Consider the following 22,642-nt stretch of genomic DNA (forward strand, 5'->3'; position numbering starts at 1 on the left):
AAGATAGAAATTGTATCAACTATCCTTTCAGACCAAGATGTACTGAAGATAGAAGTTAATTATGCACAGACTCAGAGAAACAAATCAAACACCTGGAAATTAAACAACTCAGTGTTGAACAATGAGTGGGTCAGGAAGGAAATCAAGGAAGAAATCAAAAGCTACCTGGAAACAAACAAGAATGAAGACATGAGCTATCAGAACCTGTGGGACACAGCTAAAGCCGTGTTAAGGGAAAAATTTATAGCTCTGCAAGCATATCTCAGGAAGGAAGAAAGGGCCAACATAAATAACTTGACTTCACAGCTCAAGATCTTAGAAAAGGACCCAAAAAGGACCCCAAACCAGGCAGAAGAAAAGAAATTATAAAACTTAGAGCAGACGTTAACGACATGTTAAGCGATAAAACAACCCAAAAGATCAATGAAACCAAGAGCTGATTATTTGAGAAAATAAACAATATTAATAAACCACTAGCAAGACTCACAAAGAGAGAGAAAGAGAGAGAGAGAATCGTAATAAACAGGATAGACATCACAACAGAAAGCAAAGAAATTCAAAAGATCATCAGAGACTGCTTTGAAAGTCTAATCTGCTTTGAAAGATATAATCTCACACTACAGAGACTAGATATAATCTAACACTACAGAGACTAGCCCACATCCAAAAGAACAAAAGCAACTGGTGTTGGTGCAGATATGCGGAGAAAGGGACTCTCTTCACTGCTGGTGGGAATGCCGACTGGTTCAGTCCTTTTGGAAAAAAAGATGGACATTTCTCAAAAAATTAGAAATTGAGCTCCCATTTGACCCAGCACTACCACTTCTGGGAATATATCCTGGAGATACAAAAAATATAGTAGAAATGACATCTGCACTTGTATGTTTATTGCAGCACTGTTTACAATAGCCAGAATCTGGAGAAAACTGGAGTGCCCGAGAACAGATGACTGGTAAAGAAACTTTGGTGTATCTACACAATGGAATACTATGCAGCTGTTAGAAATGAAGAAGTCATGAAATTTGCATGTAAGTGGATCAATATAGAGAGTATAATACTCATTCTGAAATGAATCAGAAAGATAGGGACAGACATAAAAGGACTGCACTCATTTGTGGAACATAAAGTAACAGAATAGGAGACTAACACCCAGGGATAGTAGAGATAAGGGCCAGGAGGTCTGTTCCACAGCTTGAAAGCTGGCCTCACAACCTGGGGGAAAAGGCAGCTCAGATGGAGAAGGGAACACCAAGTAAAGGATGCTTGGAGGACCCACTCGGGATGGGAGATGTGTGCTGAAAGTAGACTATAGACCGAATATGATGGCCACTTAATACTTGTATTGCTGATCGCAACACTCTAAAGGAGAGAGAGAGTAAAAGGGAATGCCCTTGCCACAGATGTGGTGGGAGGGAGGTTGGGGTGGGAGTGGTGGGAGGGATACTGGGAACATTGGTGCTGAATGGGCACTAGTGGAGGGTTGGTACTCGATCATTGTATGACTGAAATGTAAGCACGAAAGTTAGTAAGTCTGTAACTGTACCTCATGGTGATTCATTAAAAAATAAAAAAATTAGGGGTTGGAGCGATAGCACAGCAGGTAGGGCATTTGCCTTGCACACAGCCAACCTGGGTTTGATTCCCAGCATCCCATATGGTCCCCCGAGCACCACCAGGAGTGATTCCTGAGTGCAGAACTAGGAGTAACCCCTGAGCATCGTCAGATGTGACCTGAAAAGCAAAATAAATAAATAAATAAATAAATAAATTGAAAAAAAGAAAATTAAATATGTAGGTCATCAGTCTGGTAAGCTATTTCAAGTACTCAGTATGGTATAGAGCTAAATATATGTATATTATTTATTTATTTATTTATTTATTTATTCTTTTTTTGCTTTTTTGGGTCACACCTGGCAATGCACAGAGGTTACTCCTGGCTTTGCACTCAGGAATTACTTCTGGCGGTGCTCAGGGGACCATATGGGATGCTGGGAATTGAACCCGGGTCAGCCGTGTGCAAGGCAAATGTGTTACCCGCTATGCTATCACTCCAGCCCCAATATATATATATAATATATATATACCATATATATATTTTAAATACAATTCTACATTTGATTATTTTCTTATCCAAGTATTTGTAAATACATTTTTTAAGGGCATATATCTATTCTCAATTTTGGGTCCATTATAAGCTAATATAACACACATATATCTTGCTTTCAGTTACATCTGTTTTAGAAGTTGTACCATTATTGTGATAGGCTTAATTCTAAAAATTTATACTTAAGGCTTTATACTTAAGTTAAATAAAATTCTGGATAATATTCCTTTAACAAATATCCTTTATGTTCTGGTCCAAAAAACCTATATTGCTTTTACCTTAAAACCTGATTTCCCACTTTCTCTTTTTTTTGAAAAAAGAAGATAAAACATTAAAAAGAAAGACTTCAATAATCAGATTGTTAAAATGTACTTCAAAATGTATCGGTAATATACATTCATGATCTAAATGAACCTTAATGATTGGGTAAAAAGAGAAATGGGTATTTTTTCCCCAAAATTTTGTTTTACTAAACCACCATGAATTACAAAGTTATTAATAGTTGAATTTCTTACCAGCAATGTTCCATCACCAATTTTGCTACAGAGTCAACTTCCCTCCACCAGTGTTCCCCCACAGCTCCAGTCTGCCATCGTGATAGACCCCTTGTAAATTTGGTTATTAATGTTTAGGTTTGTGATTTCACTATTGTTGACTCTGTGTGTTCAGGTATTTAATTCTATCATTCCTTAACTCCACCAATGTACGTGGCTCCACTTTACCCTCACCCACACATTGCTTCTCTCCTATCTTTTTATCCCTTCCTCTTCACTATTTCTTTTTTTAAAAATTTTTTATTAGAGAATCACTGTGATCTACAGTTACAAACTTATGAGCTTTCGTGTTTGCATTTCAGTCATACAGTGATCGTTTACCCATCCCTCCACCAGTGCCCATTCTCCTCCACCAATGTTCCCAGTATTCCTCCCCCAATTCCCCCTCCCCCATTCCCCACCTCCCCCAACCTCACCTGCCTCCGAGGCAGGGCATTCCCTTTTGTTCTCTCCTTTTGGGTGTTGCAGTTTGCAATAGAGGTATTGAGTGACCATCATGTTTGGTCTATAGTCTACTTTAGGCTTGCAACCTGAATGGGTCCTCCTCACATCCTCTACTTGGTGTTCCCTTCTCTAGCCTTTTCCCCCAGCATGTGAGGCCAGTTTCTAAGCTGTGGGGCAGACATCTTTTTTTATCGGATGAATTTATTTATTTCCTTTTTTTTTCCCTCTTCACTATTTCTTTTCTTCAGCACCCTATACTCTGGAGCAAAGGTTGATCTATGACTCCCCCCGCCCCCCTCCACCACCACCATTGCTTTTCCTCATCCATTTACTTTAAATACCACATAAGTAATATAATTCTGTGTTGGTCCTCCTTCAGGCTTATTTCATTTAAAATGATATCTTCCAGTTCCATCCATGGTGTAGCAAATTGCATGTTTTCATCATTCCTTACAGCTATATAGTATTCAGTTGTTTATATATATCACATCTTCAGATCCATTGGTCTGTTGTTGAACATCTAGGTTGATTGCAAATCTTAACAGTTGAACTGAGTGCTACAATAAATAGTGGTGTGCATACGTCCTTTTGAATGAATGTTTTTCTGTCCTCAGGTAGATACCCAGAAGTGAGATTGCTCGTTCATAGGGTACGCAATTTAAAGTTTGCTAAGAACTCTCCATACTGTTTTTCCACAGGACTGAACCAGATTATATTCCCACTAGCACTGAATGAGAGTTCCTTTTTCACCATTTTACATCCCCGCCAACACTTATTATTCCCATTATTTTTGTTATGTGCCATTCTCACTGGTGTGAGATGGTATCTCATTGTCATTTTGATTTGGATTTCCCTAATAATAAGTGATAGCAATTTTTATGTGTCTGTTATCAAGGAGGTGGATTTTATAAATATTGAGCATATCTGGTAGAATAAGCCATGAGAGAAACAGTTTTGAGTGATTTTATCCCAGAGTTTTGACACCTTCATATCGTACATGAAGACTGCTATAGAATGGACAGTATTTTGTCAAAGGTGTCCAGTTGTCTGGGAACACACAGTAGGCAGAACAGCGGTACGGCTGGTGGAAAGTTCTAAGAACCAGAGATAGAGAGCAGGGGAATTCAGTGCTATGTCTCCTTGCTATTATCTCATAATGGGAGCCAGTCCTGGGACTTGAGATTTTCATGGGAAATAGAATTAATGAAAGTCATAAACCATGAAGCTGGCTGAAATAGTTATTACAGATTTTCAGACACAATCTGTCAAAGAAGGGGCAGGAAAGAGATTGAATCTTACAGACATTTTGTGGGCTCCACCGGGGACAGCTCATTTTCACTGGGGGATCAGCAGTCCCTTCATCCCTCATTCCTGCCCAATCCCTTGTCACTGCCTCCTTCAGCCTTCAGCTTGACTCCACAGCACACAGTGTAGTAGATGCCATAACTGGTTCCTGAGAAATCCCTGGCAGCACCCCCAGAGGCTCTTGCCTGGCAGCTGGCAGAGCCCAAAGCACACTGCTGCTGTCACTACTTTTTTTTGTCATTATCCCTGTTATAGCAGAGAGACACAAAGACCGGAGATGGCCTCAAGGACCATGATACATACCTTGCATGTGGGATCCTGGTGCTTAATGAATAGTACCCCCTGACCCCGGGGAACCACAAGGAGTGGTCTTGGCATTGTGTCTTGGTCATTGTGTCTCTCCCTCGGGAAGAATAAAGACACAATGGCAGCAGCAGGACTTTATAGGTATAAATACTCAAGGTGTTTGCATATTTATACATATGTTATAGTGTGATATTTCCTTCTTGAAAGAAATGAAGAAACTTTTCTGATAAATCCATGCATATTATGGGAAAATCAAAACTCCACAAAAAGCAATCTAACCCCTGTTAGTCCCCACCTCAAGATAATTTTGTACTCTGTGTCTCTATGGTATTTGAAAGCAATCTTTTACAAATATTTCATCAATTATGTTTTAAAGATTAATTTTTAAAAGTTTTGCATAAAAATAGCAAAAAAAATTACCTGTGGCTCTTAAAACCCATGTGCTCAGGCTGAGGATATTTTGCAATTTGTTGTGTCTTTTTCAGAGCCTCTGTATGTGCCATGTTTTATGTTCTGATAGTTACTCAAAGGGCATCTATGAAGCATTATACATTTGGAAAGATCATGCTTCTCCTCTGACTTGAAATAGTGTTCTTTTATATACACAGCTTTGAATCAGCTCGCCATGCATGTATTCGGATGTCACTATTGCTGACTCTGGCTTTGGTTAGTAGCAAGGCAGTTTCTTACCCATTTCCATTTCTCATCCCTGATGACAGTGTGCTACAGCCTCATTGAGATAAATACCTGCTTCAGTGGCCCCTGAGACTTCCCTCCCATCTTGGGAAACCGAGGCTCTTTGTCTCAGTCTGCCACATGGGAACCCCATGACTGTAGCGACGAGGAAGAATGCTGATGAGTTGCATTTTGCCTATTATTGCCTTTTGGACAATGTTAAGAAAACATGAAGGAAAATTGGTGGTGACAGTTGGGATATCATTAGCTTAGTAGCTGTCACTGTATATCCAGGAAAGAAGTTCTGGGCATGTGGCTGGTTATTTCTGAGGAGCTGAAGCTGTGTCTGTGTCTCTGTGTGTGTGTGTGTGTGTGTGTGTGTGTGTGTGTGTGTGTCGCGCGCGCATGCGCACACGTTTGCTTGCTCTTGTGTGGTGACTGGAGGTGGGGCCAGCATTTCAGCGTTGCCATGTAATTTACTTGCCTCAGCTTTTAAAAATTTGTCAGTTGGATTGCATCAGGGCTGGTTCTTTTTCTTTATGTGTGCTTCCCTAAATGTCTTTAAATTTCAGCTGAGGCTTGATCTAGTGAAATTCAGTGCGAAGAATAAACACAGCATGGCTTTTCTTTCTTAAATGAAATTCTAAAATGTTTTTTATTGCAACAAGAATGTGTAGTAAGTTCCTGCACTAAGTGAACAGCCAGATCAAGATGTGAGTATTTCCTCTTCTCACGGATATGGGGCCCTCATCTGATCTTTTCAGGGATATATTGAGTTTCCAGTATTCGTTGTTCCCAAGTCTTGATTCTTCTTGTGAATTGTTTGAGCCTGTTACCTTCCAATCGACAGAACTGAACTGAGATCTAGCTGCTTATGTTTTTGCCGCTGATGCAGCTGAAGTTGACAAAGCGTTTATAATGTCACAAAGATTAGATGAGTGAGAGCAGGGGAGGCCTTGATGTGCCGACTCCTACAGTGGGATCTAGGGACCTGGACTCTTGACCCCACTCTGCCCCAGCCAGGGATTATCAGTTTGTTTGAGTTTGATTTCTGAGGTCCTACTCTACAATTTGATTTCAGTGGAAATATGGCTTTGTCTATAAACAATAAACCATAACCCCACAGTTCAGCTAGGAAGCTTTCATGATCTGGATGCCAGACCAGATGTCCCTCTTCTAAATGACATTTTACAGCTGTTCACTGGCCTCATTCTGTCTTTCCAGAGGCCATGGCCAGGCCTCTCTGCAGGCTGGATGGACATTTATAGTCCATTCATTAGTGCTGTGATAGAATTTAATGGATCTTGTTTATTACTTTTAAAATATTTGTCCTATGTTGTTAAAGCTGGGATGAATTTTCTGATCTGACAGTGATGCTTTGCATTACTATTGTTAAATATTTTGAATGTGACCTTTGGCTTTTAGAATATTTGATAATGAGCATCTGAACATCCTTTTACTAATTATTCATTTCTTTCCCCATTCTTTATGCACCTTGGCTTAGCTAGCTTGGAACTCACCTCATAGTCATGTTGCATGGGTGAGACCCTAACACTCATCACAGGGACTGAACTGTGAGTCCATCAGTGGCAGAAGAGTCAGGAATCTCCAGGAAAGGCTAGAATTACCGCCTGTGCATACTCTATTTCTCCCAGTTAGAACAGCAAGAAAAGAAAGAAGACATAGTTGGTCACTCTTCGCTTCATGGCAGCCAAGATTGCTGAGAGCTGGTAGAAATTAAGTGCTTCTGAGGTCTGGATAGACTAAGTCATCTCAGCTAAAGACAAGTGGAAGCCTGGAAATAAGATCTGATTGCAAGACCTGCAGTCATAGTACTAGGGATAGGGCACTTGCTTTGCATGCCGCCAACTTGGGTTCCATCCTCAGCATCTGGTATGGTCCTCTGAGCACTGCCAGAAGTGATTCCTGAGCACAGAGCCAGGAGTAAGCTCTGAGCATTGCTGGGTGTGGCCTCCCAAAACAAAAAAACAAACAACAACAAAAAGATCTGATTACATACATCCCCCTTTTCCCCGGGAATTAGGAGAGAGAATGAGGAAAGTGTCATGCTGGCCTTTATTACTTGGGTATTTGTTTTGATTCTCAGGCTCAGTGTTGGAGCTGATGCTGATCACATTGATCACCCCCCACAAAGGCCCTAAAGCCCCTCCCTCCCTCCTGCATGGCTTCTCCCAAGTGGCTTCTCCCAGTGGTTTTGTTTCCACTGAGTTTGGCATGGTTGCTAGACACTGTGGGGTCCTCGGTGGTAGAGCGATTATTGTGGAGCCCTTGATGCTTGTGGTAGGCTTTGGGGGGACTCCATGAGTCCTTGTTCCTTGCCTCTGGCAGGCCTGCCCTGTGATATAGGATTTTTGTCTTTAAGGCAGGGCTCATAAAGCCGGAGAAGTGGCATCAATGTGCAAATTGTGCCCAAGGCAAGACATGAGGGAGAGATAAACTGACTCATTAGAGATGTTCATTTAAAAAAATTTATTTGTTGTAGTGAGTTTTGTTGAAATATTGTATGCAATCAAAGTGAAAGTAAAGTGAAATTTATTAGTTACACAGGCGGGGGGGGGGCTTAGGGTGGGGGGGTTGGGGCGTGGGGGTGTTTGGGGTGTGAGGGGGCGGGGTGGAGCTATACTGGGATTCTTGGTGGTGGAATATGAGCACTGGTGAAGGGATGGGTATTCGAGCATTGTATAACTGAGATTTAAACCTGAAAACTTTGTAACTTTGTAACTTTCCACAATAAAAAATTAAAATAAATAAATAAATAAATAAATTAAAAAAAATTTATTTGTTGAATTACCGTGAAAACAGTTACAAAGCTTTTATGTTTGAGTTTCGGTCATACTATGATCAACTACCCATTCTTTCATCAGTGCACACTTTCCACCACCCCAAACCCCAGTATAACCCCATCCCACCCCTACCCATGCCTGTGTGGCAGAAAATTTCCACAATACTCTCTCTCTACTTTGATTACATTCAGTATTTTGATACCAGTCCCACCATTATTACTCGGAATTTCCCCCCAACACTCAGACCTGCCAAAAAGGCAATGTTAGACAGTTTGTTTTGTATTGCTGAGTAGCATATGATGTCGTGTGGCCACAAGAGTGGCTGCGTGGTTCAGAATTTTAAAATTTTAATAATTAGGGTCTGGAGAGATTTCTACCAAGAGCCACTCGGTTCTGAGATTTGTTTGTGTTTCTCCGGGATCATGGTCGTTAAGGAGCTTAATAAGTAGGGGAGTGTCATCTCAGGGTCCTATTGGGGTGGGGGAGGGGTAGAATCGGCTCCTCCATTATCCTGTGAGGCCTGGCGTGTGTCATCACTGCTGGCCTGTACCTGGGTATTCCATTGAGTTCTGGAAGATGGTGGCCGCTGGGCTTCCCAGGGGAGCATGTGGAGGGACAGCACCAGCACCATCTGGGTTGGCCCGGAGAAGGTGGCCTAATGCAAAGTCCGGAGGTATTTCTGCCAAGAGCCACTTGGTTCCAAGATTTGTTTGTGTATCTCGGGGATCATGACCATTAAGGAGCTTAATAAGTAGCTGGGGGCTCGAGATATTCATTTTTACATACATCATACAGTGTCTCCCAAAGAAATGCATTTAGAATGTATTGAGAAAGAATAAAATCATGTGAATGCTTGAGGACAAGAACACTAACATTGAAAGTCTGGTCTGTTTTATTGTTCTATTGAGCACTAGACATTCAATTTTAGGTATTCAAAATTTAGCCCAGACATTCAATTTTCTGTATTCAAATTAAAGAAAAAAAAATATACACAACCTTTACCCAGTCCCGCAGTTTGTACTTAACTTGGGCACTGAGAATTTGCAGTTTCTGGTAGAACTTTAATAGCAAGATAATTATTTATTGAGTGTTTATGGTGCATCAGATATTGTTTGGTCATTTCCATAAATACTTTAAGAGCTATAAACATGCAATTGAAAAGGTCTGTTATCTCCCCTTTTTTAGACTAATAGACATGGGTGCTAGTGAGGATTCATCATTTGTGATGTGTCCTGGCATCAGTGGCCAACACCAGGGCTTCCGTCTTAAGCATGGGAGCTTCCCCTTTCTGCATCAGGATGCTGAGATTGTGGCATCCTTTGTCCTCCATGCTCCTTTGCCTCTAGGCCCTTTTTGTCCTCCCCAGGGTTATCTGCTCGTACTGGGCCTGGATCTCTGGCTTCCTGAGCCTGTTCCTACCATGTTCCTGGTGAATCCTTTTTTGGTGTAACTTGATGCAGTCATTCTGGGACCATGGACTGGTGCTCCACCAGCCTGGCTTGATGTGTGAGACCCGACTGCCTGTGGGTTAGGCCCTGCTCTGCTGGGTTTGGTGCTTGCTCAGTCTGGGCAGGATCTCAACTCATAGGCAGCAGGCCCGGCCTCAGGCCTCCAGTTCAGGGGATCTTCCTGGGTGAAGAGCAGCGGTCTCTCATTCCCTCCTTGTCAGTGATGATCTGCCTATCGAGAAAGAAGGGCTTGGAAGCTGATAGGGTATTTGGGTGGGGAGGAAAGTGATTTTATAAGGAACATGTAGCTGTTCGTAAATGACAAAACATTTGGGAATCCAGTAATTTTAACAGCTCCTTCTCAAGCACCCTAAAAAATGCATTCTCATACATGGGTAAAGAACAACTGGTGCAATGAAAGGACTTCTTAGTTGAGAGGTGTTTTAAGGGTTATGAATATTGGCTTTGGCAGACTAGGATTTTTCTCTTCTCTCCCTTTCCTCCTTTCTTTTACTTTCTATTCTTGTGAGAGCCCTCCACAGTTATACTGGGGGTACCGAGACTACACCCCTCAGAACTAGAAAGGCATGTTGGGGTTGACACTGGCATGCAGGACCTTGTGCATACCAAATATATTTTCCAACCCTCTCAACTACCTTTCTTGCAGAGATTTTTCTTTGAAGTATGGTTTATCATTTTACTCAGGTATCTGTGTTTAAGGTCACCTAAAAACAAACTGCAGCAGCAAAACTAAGGGCTGGAGAGATTCTGTCTTATGGTGTGGAGCATCCCGTTCTAGTCAGTCCTGCCCATCTGACCAGGAGCACAGCCCGGATCTGCCCTACAGGCCTGTTGACTGTTAGACATGAGATTCTTAGTTTCGTCCTACCAATTAGTTGTGTATTCTTGGACACATAATTAGTCCCTCTGAGACACAGCTCCTATATATAATGAATAATGAAATCTCACAGGTGATTGGGATATTAAATGAGATTATTTATTTGTTTTTTTTTTTGGGGTCACTCAGGGGTTGCTTCTGCCTCTGTACTCAGGAATTACTCCTGGTGATGTTTGCGGAACCATGTAGGATGACAGGAATTGAACCCAGTGGCCACATGCAAGGCAAGCACCTTACCCTCTGTACTGTCGCTGTGGTTCCAAATGAGACAGAATTTAGAAAAGGTCCTTTTGAACTCTAACATACTCTGAAGGCAGTGGGCAGGGCGCTTGCCTTGCACGCAGCCGACCCGGGTTAGAATCTCAGCATCCGATATGGTCCCCTGAGCATCGCCAGGAGTAATTCCTGAGTGTAGAACCAGGAGTAACTCCTGTGCATCGCTGGATGTGACCCAAAAAGCAAAAAAAAAAAAAAAATACTCTGAAGGGCTAGTCAGCATGAGCATCAAGCCCATCAGACTTTTAGACTTCAAATTGGATATTTGTTCCAAGTTGTAAAGAAAGTAAATGAGACTTAACACCTCCCAACTATTTTGTACCTAGCTCTGTAGTCTATTAGTTTTCTTGTCTAACAAAAGCAGTTCTCCATTGTGCAAATATTTCCAAGTCCCCCAAATTCCTTAAATCTTCCATCAGACTAGTTTATTTTTCTTCTTAGATTTATTTTTTCCCCTAAGTTTATACCTATGCTGAGCTATGTATGATTAGAAAGGATTCTGCAAGATAAGTTCTGCAAGAACAGTGAGGCATTCTTCCCAAATGTTGCTTTATGTCTCAGGAGTAGAAGAAAATAGTGTTGCTAAATGAATGAATTACAAATGGTGGAAACTCCTACATTTGAGAATTGGTTGGGTGGAGATAGGAAAGGCCTGTTCTGGTGCCCTTGAGGGGATCTAACCTGCATGAACTTCTTTGATGGGACTTTTGCTCACCAACGGTGGGTAATTGTTCCTGGAATAAACTAAATGAAAACCAAAATAAAAATAGGGGAAAATAAGAACCTAGTGGAATGGAGAGAAGCTGAATGAAAGTTGACAGCTGTGATGTTGCATGGTTTTTGTTGGTCAATGCATTTGACTTTACATTCTTGGAAGGAGCTAGGAAAAGAAAATACAGTCTAACCTTTGATAAAGGAATCCATCGTTTGTATGGGAGGAGATTTATCAGTTTATTCTTTTAAACCTAAGATCATAGACTGTAGAGCATGTCATGAATTCTACCCTAGAGCATCTCACACAAAATCAGAAGGGGCTTCTAGCCTGCTGATTCTTTGTATACAACTTCCTGAACTTGGCGTTGACTTTAGCATGCGTGTTGGAAAAATGTGGTCCAAATCTATAACTTCTGCAGCAGAGTTAACTAAGAATTTGGGGACTGTAAGGACCAATTTCACATCTGCACTGCCAAGACACAAGGGCTTTGTAGAAAAATCCTTAAAGATAGCACCTGATACTCTCTGTTGTGTATGGGGGAGATTTCAAGAAGACAGCCTTAGACCTGTCTAGAAGAATCATCACTAACTGCATTAGTCATGTGGAAGCTTGGCTAGGTCTAATCATGATTTGATATGTTAAAATCATCATTATTGGAAAAGTGAGGGGGCGGACTGAAAAGATCATTGACTTGTCATGAGGCATTTTTTTTTTTAAGTAAAAAGGCTCTTCCTGCAAGCAAGATATTTTTCTTGTACATTAATTGTATCATGTTAACTTCTTTTTTATTTTTGAGAAAACAAAGATAAATGTATTTTTACTAACCTAAATATTCTTGTTAATTTTGGAAACAAAAAATGTAGAAGATCCCAGTAATCTCTGTCCATGACCTTGGGAAATAAATGTGGTTTTTTTGTTGTTGTTGTTGTTGTTTGTTTGTTTTTCTGGCTTTTCCCCAAACAAATGCATTCTTATTAAACACAAAGTAAAATGGAACCTTAAGGATATCAGGAAAGTGACTCATGGGGTTAGAGTATGTGCGTTACATGGAGGATCCCTGGATTTGGTTGCTGGAGTTGCCATGTGATACCCCCGCACTGCCAGGTGTGAACCTCAAAACAAACAAACTTAAAGATACTGAAAGTCATCTATCACCACCCAGAGATAATTACTTAATAATTCCCATTTTTCTATATTTTTAGGTATAGGCATATACATCTAAGATGATACATACCCGGCTGGAGCCCTAGCACAGCAGACAGGGCACATTCCTTGCTTACGGCCAATATATTGTGGCATCACTTACTGGTATCCTGAGCCCTGCCAGGAGTAAACCCTAAGCTTTGCCAGGTACGGTCCCAACACCAAGGTATTGTGACTATTATATTATGAGCTAGAGAATGTGCTCAGCACTTGCCTGGACTGGCTGTGACACCAGGAATTCCAAATATCATACCGTTTCACTCTACATGCAGGTGGGTGCTAGGGGTCACACTTGTTGCTTATTAGCAAGTGCTCGTCTATTGAATTGCCCTACACCCTGGCCTTCACATTTTAAAATTTAATTTAATTTTTACAACGTTCACAATAATTTATTTCATTCAGTATTAGCCTTCACAGCCTTATATATTCTAGGTCAGTGGCTAAGATAATGTGTATTTATTTGGTAGTACCACATCATTCATTCTACAGCAAGCATCTATAATGGGTGAATATCTGCAGTGGCAGGCCCAGGCTTGTAGGAACATTCTGTTCCCTGTTGATTTTAAACTTTCCTTTGCCAGTGACAGCTGATAACGTCTGCAGTTAATAGTGAAAGAAGGGGTAAAATGAGTGTTTTTGTCTGGGACATGGCACTGGATTTCATGCTTAGGGAGCTAGCTACTATTTAGCAATGAAGCTTTCCTCTACATGTCTAGGAAACAGATGTTTTCTAGTCCATTGAGGCTCTTTAAAGGCTGGAAAATTTGAGTTCCTTTCCAGGGCTGTTGACCTCAATATTTGGATTATTACCCTTTTGGCCTTGTTCCAATGCTCTAGAGCTGTTGATCTGCAGAAACTCTTTAGTGTATTTGTCCTAGTCTGCTCAATGTGACCTTTTCAATCCTTAATCCATCGATTCAGAAGAGATTATTATTAATTCTTTTTATTTGTTTTTAAGCCTAAATAATTTCTATTTCAAGGCCCTTGCCCAGCAAACTGCCTTGATATCTCTTTTTAATTTTTTAGTCTAAATTTCAGACATTACCACCTTCCTTTCAAAGGTGGCATCTTAAAAGTAATCAAAAGAGAATCAGATTCTGAGTATGCATTCTCCAGGCTTACCTGTACCTGTACTTGGGATGGTATCAGGAGTACTGCAGTAACAAAACAATTCTCTATTGCTCAATGTACCATTTCTTCCTGTTTATGCTACAGTGGCCTCCATGGAACTATTGGGGATTTAGACTTATTAAAATCAGTGGATGCAAGCATTTATTTCATTTCTCAGTCTTCACTGACCACGGCAGAAGTAGGAAGACATTGGGACGGGGGTGCAAATAGCTCTATCGCCCACAGGCTCCTACAACTTCATTGGTCAGAGTAAATCACATGGCTAACACCTACATCAAATAGAGCTGGGGAGTATAATTCTCCTCTTGCCAGTGGGGTTCACAGAGAGCACAGAGAGGCAGGAGGTATCCACAGTAGAGACTGTGATATCCCCATCTGCTTGGCCTGCTAAGTACCAGAGAGATGGGGACTAGGAGGAAAATTTGGCCCCACTCTTTACCCAGAGCTAAGTGCAGTATGTGTTCTCACAGAAGCACATTTCAGGAGAAGACACTGAAATAAACACTTTTATTTAGAAAATAGGAGGGGGTAGAGGGAGAACGATCACCCCATAAAGGAAAATTAAAGAATCATACATATACCCTAGCTGCCCCCCTGAACCGAGGGCTTCTTCTTCCACTTACTTCTTCCAAATATGATTATATCAGCCTTGTCCAAGCTGTTCCAATTTGCCTTTAGATTAAAGTCCTTTGTCTGGGATTGTCAAAGAGGAAGGATTTTGAGTGTAGGTGGTTTCCTTTACGTCATACTGAGGGCTGTCATTCTTGCGGAAGCATCTCTCCTTCTAAAGGGCTGCAGTCTTGTCCTTTTGGATTCAAAGTCTGATGAGGCCTTCATTCCTGGAGAATCTCCTGCACAGTGAGCCCTGTCTCGGGCTTTAGGATGGCACACTCAGGTTAGAGCTGGGTGTGGTGGCAGGATACCTGTTCAGAGCATATCTTGGTTTTGTGACTTCCCCACACTTGTTCCAACAGGCGTACTTCAGGACTATGGTATGATACATTGATTAAGTTTCAGTTTACAAGGGATATGTTATGCATTTAAAATTTTTAAAATTAATTCAAGAGATGCTTTTTCTTAAACCTGTTCCTTGGGCAAGAATTGGATTGCGGAATTCCAAAACAGGTGAATGAACTAGTTTCTTGGAGATCGCCCAGACCTGTGATCAGTGATAAGAAAGACTATTTGGTCTGCTCTCTTCCGCTGATAGGGATAAAAACATAGGTCCTTTGTGGCAGCTCGTCTGTGCCCACAAATGGAGTCAGACCCCCAGATCCTTTTCCCTGCTTCTTTAAACATCTAGTGTCAGGAAAATAAAATAATGCCACCAAGGGGGAAAAGAGTGAGCTTTGGGATCTTGAGATAGGTCTTAAAAAGCAATTCCTCACTGATAGATGAACTTGACTTGTAATGAACTGAACTGAATATAGTAGACTAGTATCTTTTCCCTGGATTACCTACTAGATTCTTATTTCATCTATTGCTAGCTTCACCTTTGTTAACTTTTGAATAATTTACCTAATTGCTCTGTGAAAACTTCTGATGACCTCCCCTTGCTCATAGTATAAAGGCAAACCCTGAACAGAATGCAGGTAACTCTTCATGATCCCATCTCTACCTTCCAGTGAAATACGCAAAACTGAGTGCAGTGGTGCTCTTTTGAGTGTCTGTCGCTGAGGACCTATTTTCAACTGCCTGCCAAATGGAAAAGAATTCCTGCTGAGAGGCTGTAGAGAGAGACCCAGTTCTGTGATTTTTCTTTACTCACATGCCACTCGGCACACAACAGTTCTGACATCAAATGTGTATGAGGTTTTTCTTCAGCAAAAAATTTCAGATACCATGGGGCAGAGCAGGTTGGAGTGACAGTACAGCAGGTAGGGAATTTGTCTTGTATGCAGACGACCTGGATTTGATCCCCAACACCCCATATGGTTCGTAGAGCCCTGCCAGGAGTGATCCCTGCTGCAGACATCAGAGCCGTGGGGTTAGGGCTCCATTCCCCAGGAGACAGCCTTCCCCTTCAGATGCTGTTTGTGAGGTTCCAGGTGACTTTATGTCTCACTTGCTACCAATCCCATGGGGTCCAAAGACTCCTGCCCCTGAGAATATGATTATTTGCTAGAACAGCTCCCAGAACTCCGATGAACACTTTTCTCTGCCAGTTCCTTATTCATTAAAGTGTCATGAAGTACATCGGTGAGCCTCTACAGGTGGCTTATATGAGGCAGAGAGGAGAGAGATGGTCTCTTCCTCATGATCCTCCTCTGGGACCTTCTCAGGACCAGCTGGAAAGGCTAGGACTGATGAAGTCTGTGATGGGCCCCTGCACAGCACAGACCTCGAGTCCTGCCAGCCCCACGAGGTGGCTGTCAAGTCACAACTGATGTCCATTTTGTCTTCTTGGAATGGGGTTAATCTCCGCCACCTGATTTCTTGGGGAGTCATGGACTCAGGTTAGATCCAAGGATTGCTTTCTTGCAGGAAAAGAATGCCACTTCTAGACCTCACCCAGGGCTTACAGGTCCTCGCCTAATCTCACAGAACAGGATTTCAGGAGTAGATGAGCAGTGAAGTAAAAACAGATTTTTATTTGGAGGCTGTTGAGGAAGGGAAGGAGGGAGAGAAAGTGAGAGTGACACATCGAAGAGAGAACATGGGTTTCTCCAAAGACGAAGAGTGCCCAGTGCACATGTCAAGGGAGAGATGGAGGCAACACACGTGTTTGGGCATGGGAGTCTCATGGGCTTGGGCAGCACATGTGAGCACTTACTTTGTTCGAAGTTGCCTTTATAGGGTTTGTCCCAACCTGCTCCACCAGGGACTTCTACCTAGGTAAGAGTTCATTGCTAGGGTGGTTGCTGAGAGGATAGAGTTGGGAGTGGTCATGTTCCTCTTTGAAATTCCTTTCCTGGCATTTGTTCCTACTGGAGCTTCTCTCCAAAGGGGATCCAACCTTCTCTGGGTCTGGATGGCACCAGGTGAAGTCTTATATGGCTCCTGAGCTCATGAAGTGATCCCTTTGCAGCCTTGGGTATTGGTTTTATTACTTCCTAGGAATTCCATTGCCATGGCGCCCTTTCCTGACTACCTGCCTACATCAGTGTATAAAGGACATAGATAATCATCCAACGAAGAGATTCATTACAGGAACTTGATTCCCTAAGGAGTTGTGGTATATGTATGCTTGAAAGAACTTGGAAGCTCTTTAAACTGCATACTTTTGGTATTTTTGGTATTTTTTATAAGAATTTCTTTGCATGGGAATGATAGGTCATTAACTCTATTTTAGGAGGGCCTCAGGAGATTCAAGGGTCCCTTTGGTGATTCTCAGCCAACTGGGCCATTGGTACAGCTCTGGGGCCCAAGGATAGTTCCTTGTGTGGCAAGGACACTGAGGCTGGCTGGGATATACTCAAGATGCTCAAAGGTGCTGGAATTAAATCTGGGTGGGTGCATGCTGGGCATGTGTCCTAACGGATCTATATTTCCCAGCCCCTATTAACTCCATTTTTAGCCATCTTAAATGGGCTTTTCTCTGGCAAAGAGTGGTGAGGCTGAAAATTTCAAACCTCTGGACATGGTATCCTACTGGTGGTAAGTTCTCATCCAGGAGTTTGCCCAGTTATCAACTCACTACAATTAAACACACACAGACACACACACATGCATGCACACACACACAAACACACACATGTACCACCACCACCATCACCACCACTTGGGGGAAAAATAAACTGCTGTTGTTTTCAAGGAATTCTGTGCTAGGAGCCAATATCAAACCCGAGAGATCAAATATCAGAGCAAGGCAAATAATAGAGATTAAATACTAAAAGACCAAAATAAATAGATAGATAAATAAATAAATACTAAAGACCAAATATTAGAACAAGGGATGAACATTATGTCTTGTCACTTAGGCAATTATAAGGGCTTTAGGAGGTCTGTGCTTGGACCCATGTCAGAGATCAATACAGTCACAAATCCAGAGACCCAGAAGCCAAAATTGGTGTCATTTAAGTGAGGTTTAATATTTCCTTCCCACCTGTTACTGCTGATCCTTATGAGTAAGACCAACTACAGAAAAGCTGGCAGACTTAGAATGTTTATATTTGAGAGTCAGGGACTTTGGACTGAATGTTCCTTTTTATGAAACACACACACACATATTGCAGTGGTTACTACAATATCTTGCATACGGAAGCAACTGAAACATTTGAATACAGCTGAGTGGAGAAAGAAGTTGTGGTATATAGAGAGAATGGGATACTATAGAGTACTGTGCAGCTGTAAGAAAAGATGAAATTGCGCAGTTTACTGCAATGTGTATGGAACTGGAGGGGGCCATATTAATAGAAATAAATCAGAGAGAAAAGGATAAATACCAGAGGATCTCACTTATCTGTGGCACACAGAGACAAACTAAGGAAGGAGGCAGTGCCAAACAGTGACAAGTCTTTGTGCTGGATACAACGTACTAAAGAACAGGGGTGGGGGATGAACATGAGAATAGAGGTGACAGGCATAGTGGTCAGGGCATTTTACTGGTGGAGGGGTACAATAACTTTATACATCTGTACCACAGCTTTCACTTGTTTTTTTTTTGTTTTGTTTTGGGACCACAACCAGCAGTGCTCAGGGCTTACTCCTGGCTCTGAGCTCAGAGAACACTCCTGATGGGCTTGGGGGGCCATCTGGGAATTGAACCAGGTTGGCAACATGCACAGCAAATGCCCTGCGCTGTGTCCTGTCACTCCAGACCCATAAGCTTCAACTTTCAAGCATGTTGCAGAAGTTAAATATCCTTACAGTAGACCTGAGAAAGAAATGTTGTGTGCATACTGAGAGAAGAGAAAGTTGTGGGCATTGCGAGAGCTTTCCCCTGCTTGGTTTTAGGTTTTTAAATAAGAATTGGAAACCAGGGGCTGCTCCCCACAGTGTGGATCTGGCACTTGGGTGTCTCTGTGCAGGCTCATTGGCGCTGGCTGCCCCCAGGGTTTCAGCCTGAAGTTCTGGGGCTTGAATATGTGGCCTCTGCTTGCAAGGCCAGTGCCCCAGTAATTTTAGCTATCACCCTGGCCCTCACACTGCCTGTTAATTTCCTTCTCTTATTTTTTAGGCCATACCCGGTGGTGCCCAGGGTTTACTCTTGGGTCTGTGCTCAAGGATCACTCCTGGTGGGTTTGGGTGACCACATTGTGGTGCTAAAGATTGAACTGGAGTTGGCTGTATGCAATGCAATATCCATCCTGATATTCACTGTATCACTGCCATCCCATTGCTCATCGATTTGCTCGAGCGGGCACCAGTAACATCTCCATTGTGAGACTTGTTACTGTTTTTTTGGCATAACAAATACGCCATGGGTAGCTTGCCAGGCTCTGCCTTGTGGGCGAGATACTCTTGGTAGCTTGCTGGGCTCTCCGAGAGGGGCAGAGGAATTGAACCCGGGTTGGCCGTGTGCAAGGTGAACGCCCTAGCCGCTGCAATATCGCTCCAGCCATCCTGATATTCATGTCCTTTAAAAGAAGTTTCTGTGTCTGGTGGCACACAGAAACATTAGGTCCAGGGTTGCAGGTGCCTTCTTCCTTCCAGGAGAATTTCCTTTCTAGATATTTGGGCCATGTGCGCTGTTTCTGGTGTGGGGAGAAGGCTGTGCTGAGGTGAGCTCGGGACAGGAGCATCTCCTGATGACCCTAAACTATGTGGCACATAGAATACATAGGACAGGGAAGACTTGTTTCTTGTCCTGACGAGGTGTCTTGACCTAATTCACGCTCTGTGCCCTGTGTCAGGCCTCATAGTACAGTCTCCATGTAGGGAAAAGTGTTTGCTCTCACCTGAAATATGTGGTCAGCACAGAAGAAAACTACCTGTGTCCCCTGTCAAGTTACCATGCGCAGGACCCATTTAGGGCATCTGTTCTAAGATGATTTCTCTCAAACAGCTGGTGTTTTTTATAGCAGTATAAAAAGGGGAATTAATAGATTTTGGTCATTTGATGTAATTTTCTGTATGCTTTGCCACTCTACATTATGAAAGCCTCCCTCCCTCCCTTCCTCCCTCCCTCCCTCCCTCCCTCCCTCCCTCCCTCCCTCCCTCCTTCCTTCCTTCCTTCCTTCCTTCCTTCCTTCCTTCCTTCCTTCCTTCCTTCCTTCCTTCCTTCCTTCCTTCCTTCCTTCCTTCCTTCCTCCCTCCCTCCCTCCCTCCCCCTCCCTTCCTTCCTCCCTCTCCCCTCGCTCCCTCCCTTTTTTTCTTGGTATGCCTAGTAGTAATTTAAAAGAAATTTTTAGCCTACATTGGCACTTCCAGCCTTACAGAGAGTCTGCTTATAGCACCAAACAGCCAGTGTGTGGGAGGTGAGGCTGCAAATGGAGGCCAATTCTGCAAAATCAAATGTATTCCCTACATGTCCCCTCACATGCCCTCATTCTCTCTCTTCCTTGACTTTCATTTTTTGGGGGAGATTCGGGCCACACCTGGCTGTGCTCGGGACTTAATCTTGAATCTGTGCTCAGGGATCACTCTTCACAGTGCTGGGGGAAGCATATACATTGCTAGTGATTGAACCTGGGCTAGCCTCCTGCACAGAAAATGCCTTACCCACTGTCTTAAATTCTCTCCTGCCTCTTGTCTGAGTTTCTGTTATTTTGCACTCCTTTTCTCTAGAGGACATGTCCTGCTTTAGCCTTTCAGACAACCCTGTCACTTCTAGTGTATATGCTTCTAAAATAATAAATCCGATACAAAAGTTGTGCCCTGGAGCAAAACAGAAGCAGGATACTGGACTTTAAAACACACCAGTGAACCTGTCACTCATTTCTTTCTTTCCATTTGCACCCTACCCAATTGGCTGGGAACTGATCCCGCCAATCTGGCTGATGGCTCAGTGGCAGGGCCCGAAGATGACGTGCTTCTCAAGCCCTGCATAGCCAGGACTGCTAGCATCACAGTGCATGGCTGTCGAGTGCACGTGATGCCAGGGTTGAATCCTGGTGAAGTGCATCGTGTTCTACTCTCTGTCCCCTATCCCCATTCTCTTGTCTCTCTGCTTTTTGCATTTTGTTTGACTTCATGGAAAACTAGATCTGTGTGCCTTGGCTAAATACTGAGACTCCACCTCATCAGAGGCTAGAGGATTCAAAGACAGCTGCTGTTTGTAGGCTTCAGAAGGAGACACTATGACCTTAGTCAGTGGGAAGGGGGCAGTGCCAATTGCATGAGCCAAACCCCAAATATTATTCTTGGGACTTGGGGGAAATAACTATCAAGTTTGACTTCAGTGAGAAAGAGCAGAAAGATGTGTTAGTTTCCAGGACAGGAAGATGGGCAGACATAATAGTTATGATTTTCAATAAATTAAACTTATGACTCATATATAAACATACATTAAACAGATGTCAAAGATTGAAGTCCTTAAGGAGGGGGCTAGCAGAATGGAAAAGTTGATTTAATAGAGAACATGGAGACTCAAGAATACCTAGTGAATGAAATGGAAGAATGCCTGCATGGGATTTGCTGAGCCATGATTGAGGTATAGAAGGTGCATAGAAGGTGGTAAAATCGTATCTTCCTCACTGGGACAGAAATCACTTGCACCTTAGCAATCTTCTGCAAGTTACTGGCTGTACTGTCTCTCCAGGTCCTGATTTCCTGTCTGAGGTTTATTCTAGATGGTCAGTGAATTAAGTGGTACAGATGTCTTGAAATTTGTCACAGCATGTTCTGGTGTTTCTTTCAGGGTGGCATATTGTGACTATTTTCAGGAATAACGGCTCCAAGGAAAGCCATCAGGATAGATATTCTTTTCCTGTCCAGAACTTGTATTTCCCTCTTGGTCATGCTGGAAAAAATTTGTCATAGAATGAAAATGTATATCTTTAAATGGCATGATTATTTTTGGAAAGAGGACTTTAAAAACAAAATTTCATTTTTATCTAGGTCCAGGACAGAATTTTAAATGAATCTTATGAAGTAACTGGTTTCAGTATAGAAAATGACTGTCTTTATAAGCAATAACATTTCTTTTAATTAAAAACTTTCAAATGATCTTTTTATTGACTCATGAAGCAAGGTTTCCTTGCTTTCTAGGCACATAATACAAGCATATATACAATAAATCTCATTAATTTAGACCTCTTGAAAGAAAAATGTGTGATTAATTCAGATACTCTAGATTCTTATTTGGTTAAAAGCTAAATATAGTGAAGCCCTTTGAGTTCTTTGTAAAGCCTGCTGTGAAGACTGTTTTATGTGTCATTTACTTGATTTAATTATGTTTCAAGAGCCACAAATTGAACCTCAGTGTGACAGAACAGCAAGTGGTTTTAATGGATTTCTGTGGACATTTATTACTTTTTGGGAACTGCTTGTTCTCAAAGATTTTGAGAAGTCAGAGTCTAGGATTGGAAACTTAGGAGAGGTCTGGAGAAAAGTACAGTGTTTAAGGGGTTTGCCTTGCATGCAGCCAACACCCATTCTGTATTCTGGCACTGCCTGTGATCCCCTGGGCCCCAGTAGGAGAGCATAGCCAAACACCCTACCACCCTCAAAGAACCTGGGAGAGGGATATTATAACTTCAGTATTCTATCATCTATCTATCTATCTATCTATCTATCTATCTATCTATCTATCTATCTATCTATCTATCATCTATTTTGGGGCCACATCTGGCTATTTTTAGGGCTCCTGGCTCTGCACTTAGGGGGCCATATATAATGCCCATATGTAGAGGATTGAACCCAGTTTAGCCAATGTGTAGTCAAGTGTCCTGCCAGC

The 22,642-nt window shown here is 42.3% G+C and overlaps 1 protein-coding gene across 3 annotated transcripts in view; it reads left to right on the forward strand.

The window, feature by feature from the left end:
• Positions 1 to 22,642, forward strand: part of FRMD3 (FERM domain containing 3) — a 318,111-nt gene that overhangs the window by 82,804 nt on the left and 212,665 nt on the right. Inside the window, exon 1 of one of the 3 annotated variants that reach the window (XM_055139945.1) lies at positions 12,747 to 12,879. The exons of the other annotated variants lie outside the window; for them this stretch is intronic. The gene's annotated coding sequence lies outside the window, so the exon portion shown is untranslated. Of the gene's footprint in view, positions 1 to 12,746; positions 12,880 to 22,642 lie in introns of those variants that run through there. 3 annotated transcript variants of the gene reach the window in all.

The sequence above is a fragment of the Sorex araneus genome, chromosome 1, assembly GCF_027595985.1.
Source record: "Sorex araneus isolate mSorAra2 chromosome 1, mSorAra2.pri, whole genome shotgun sequence".
Taxonomy (NCBI): Eukaryota; Metazoa; Chordata; class Mammalia; order Eulipotyphla; family Soricidae; genus Sorex; species Sorex araneus.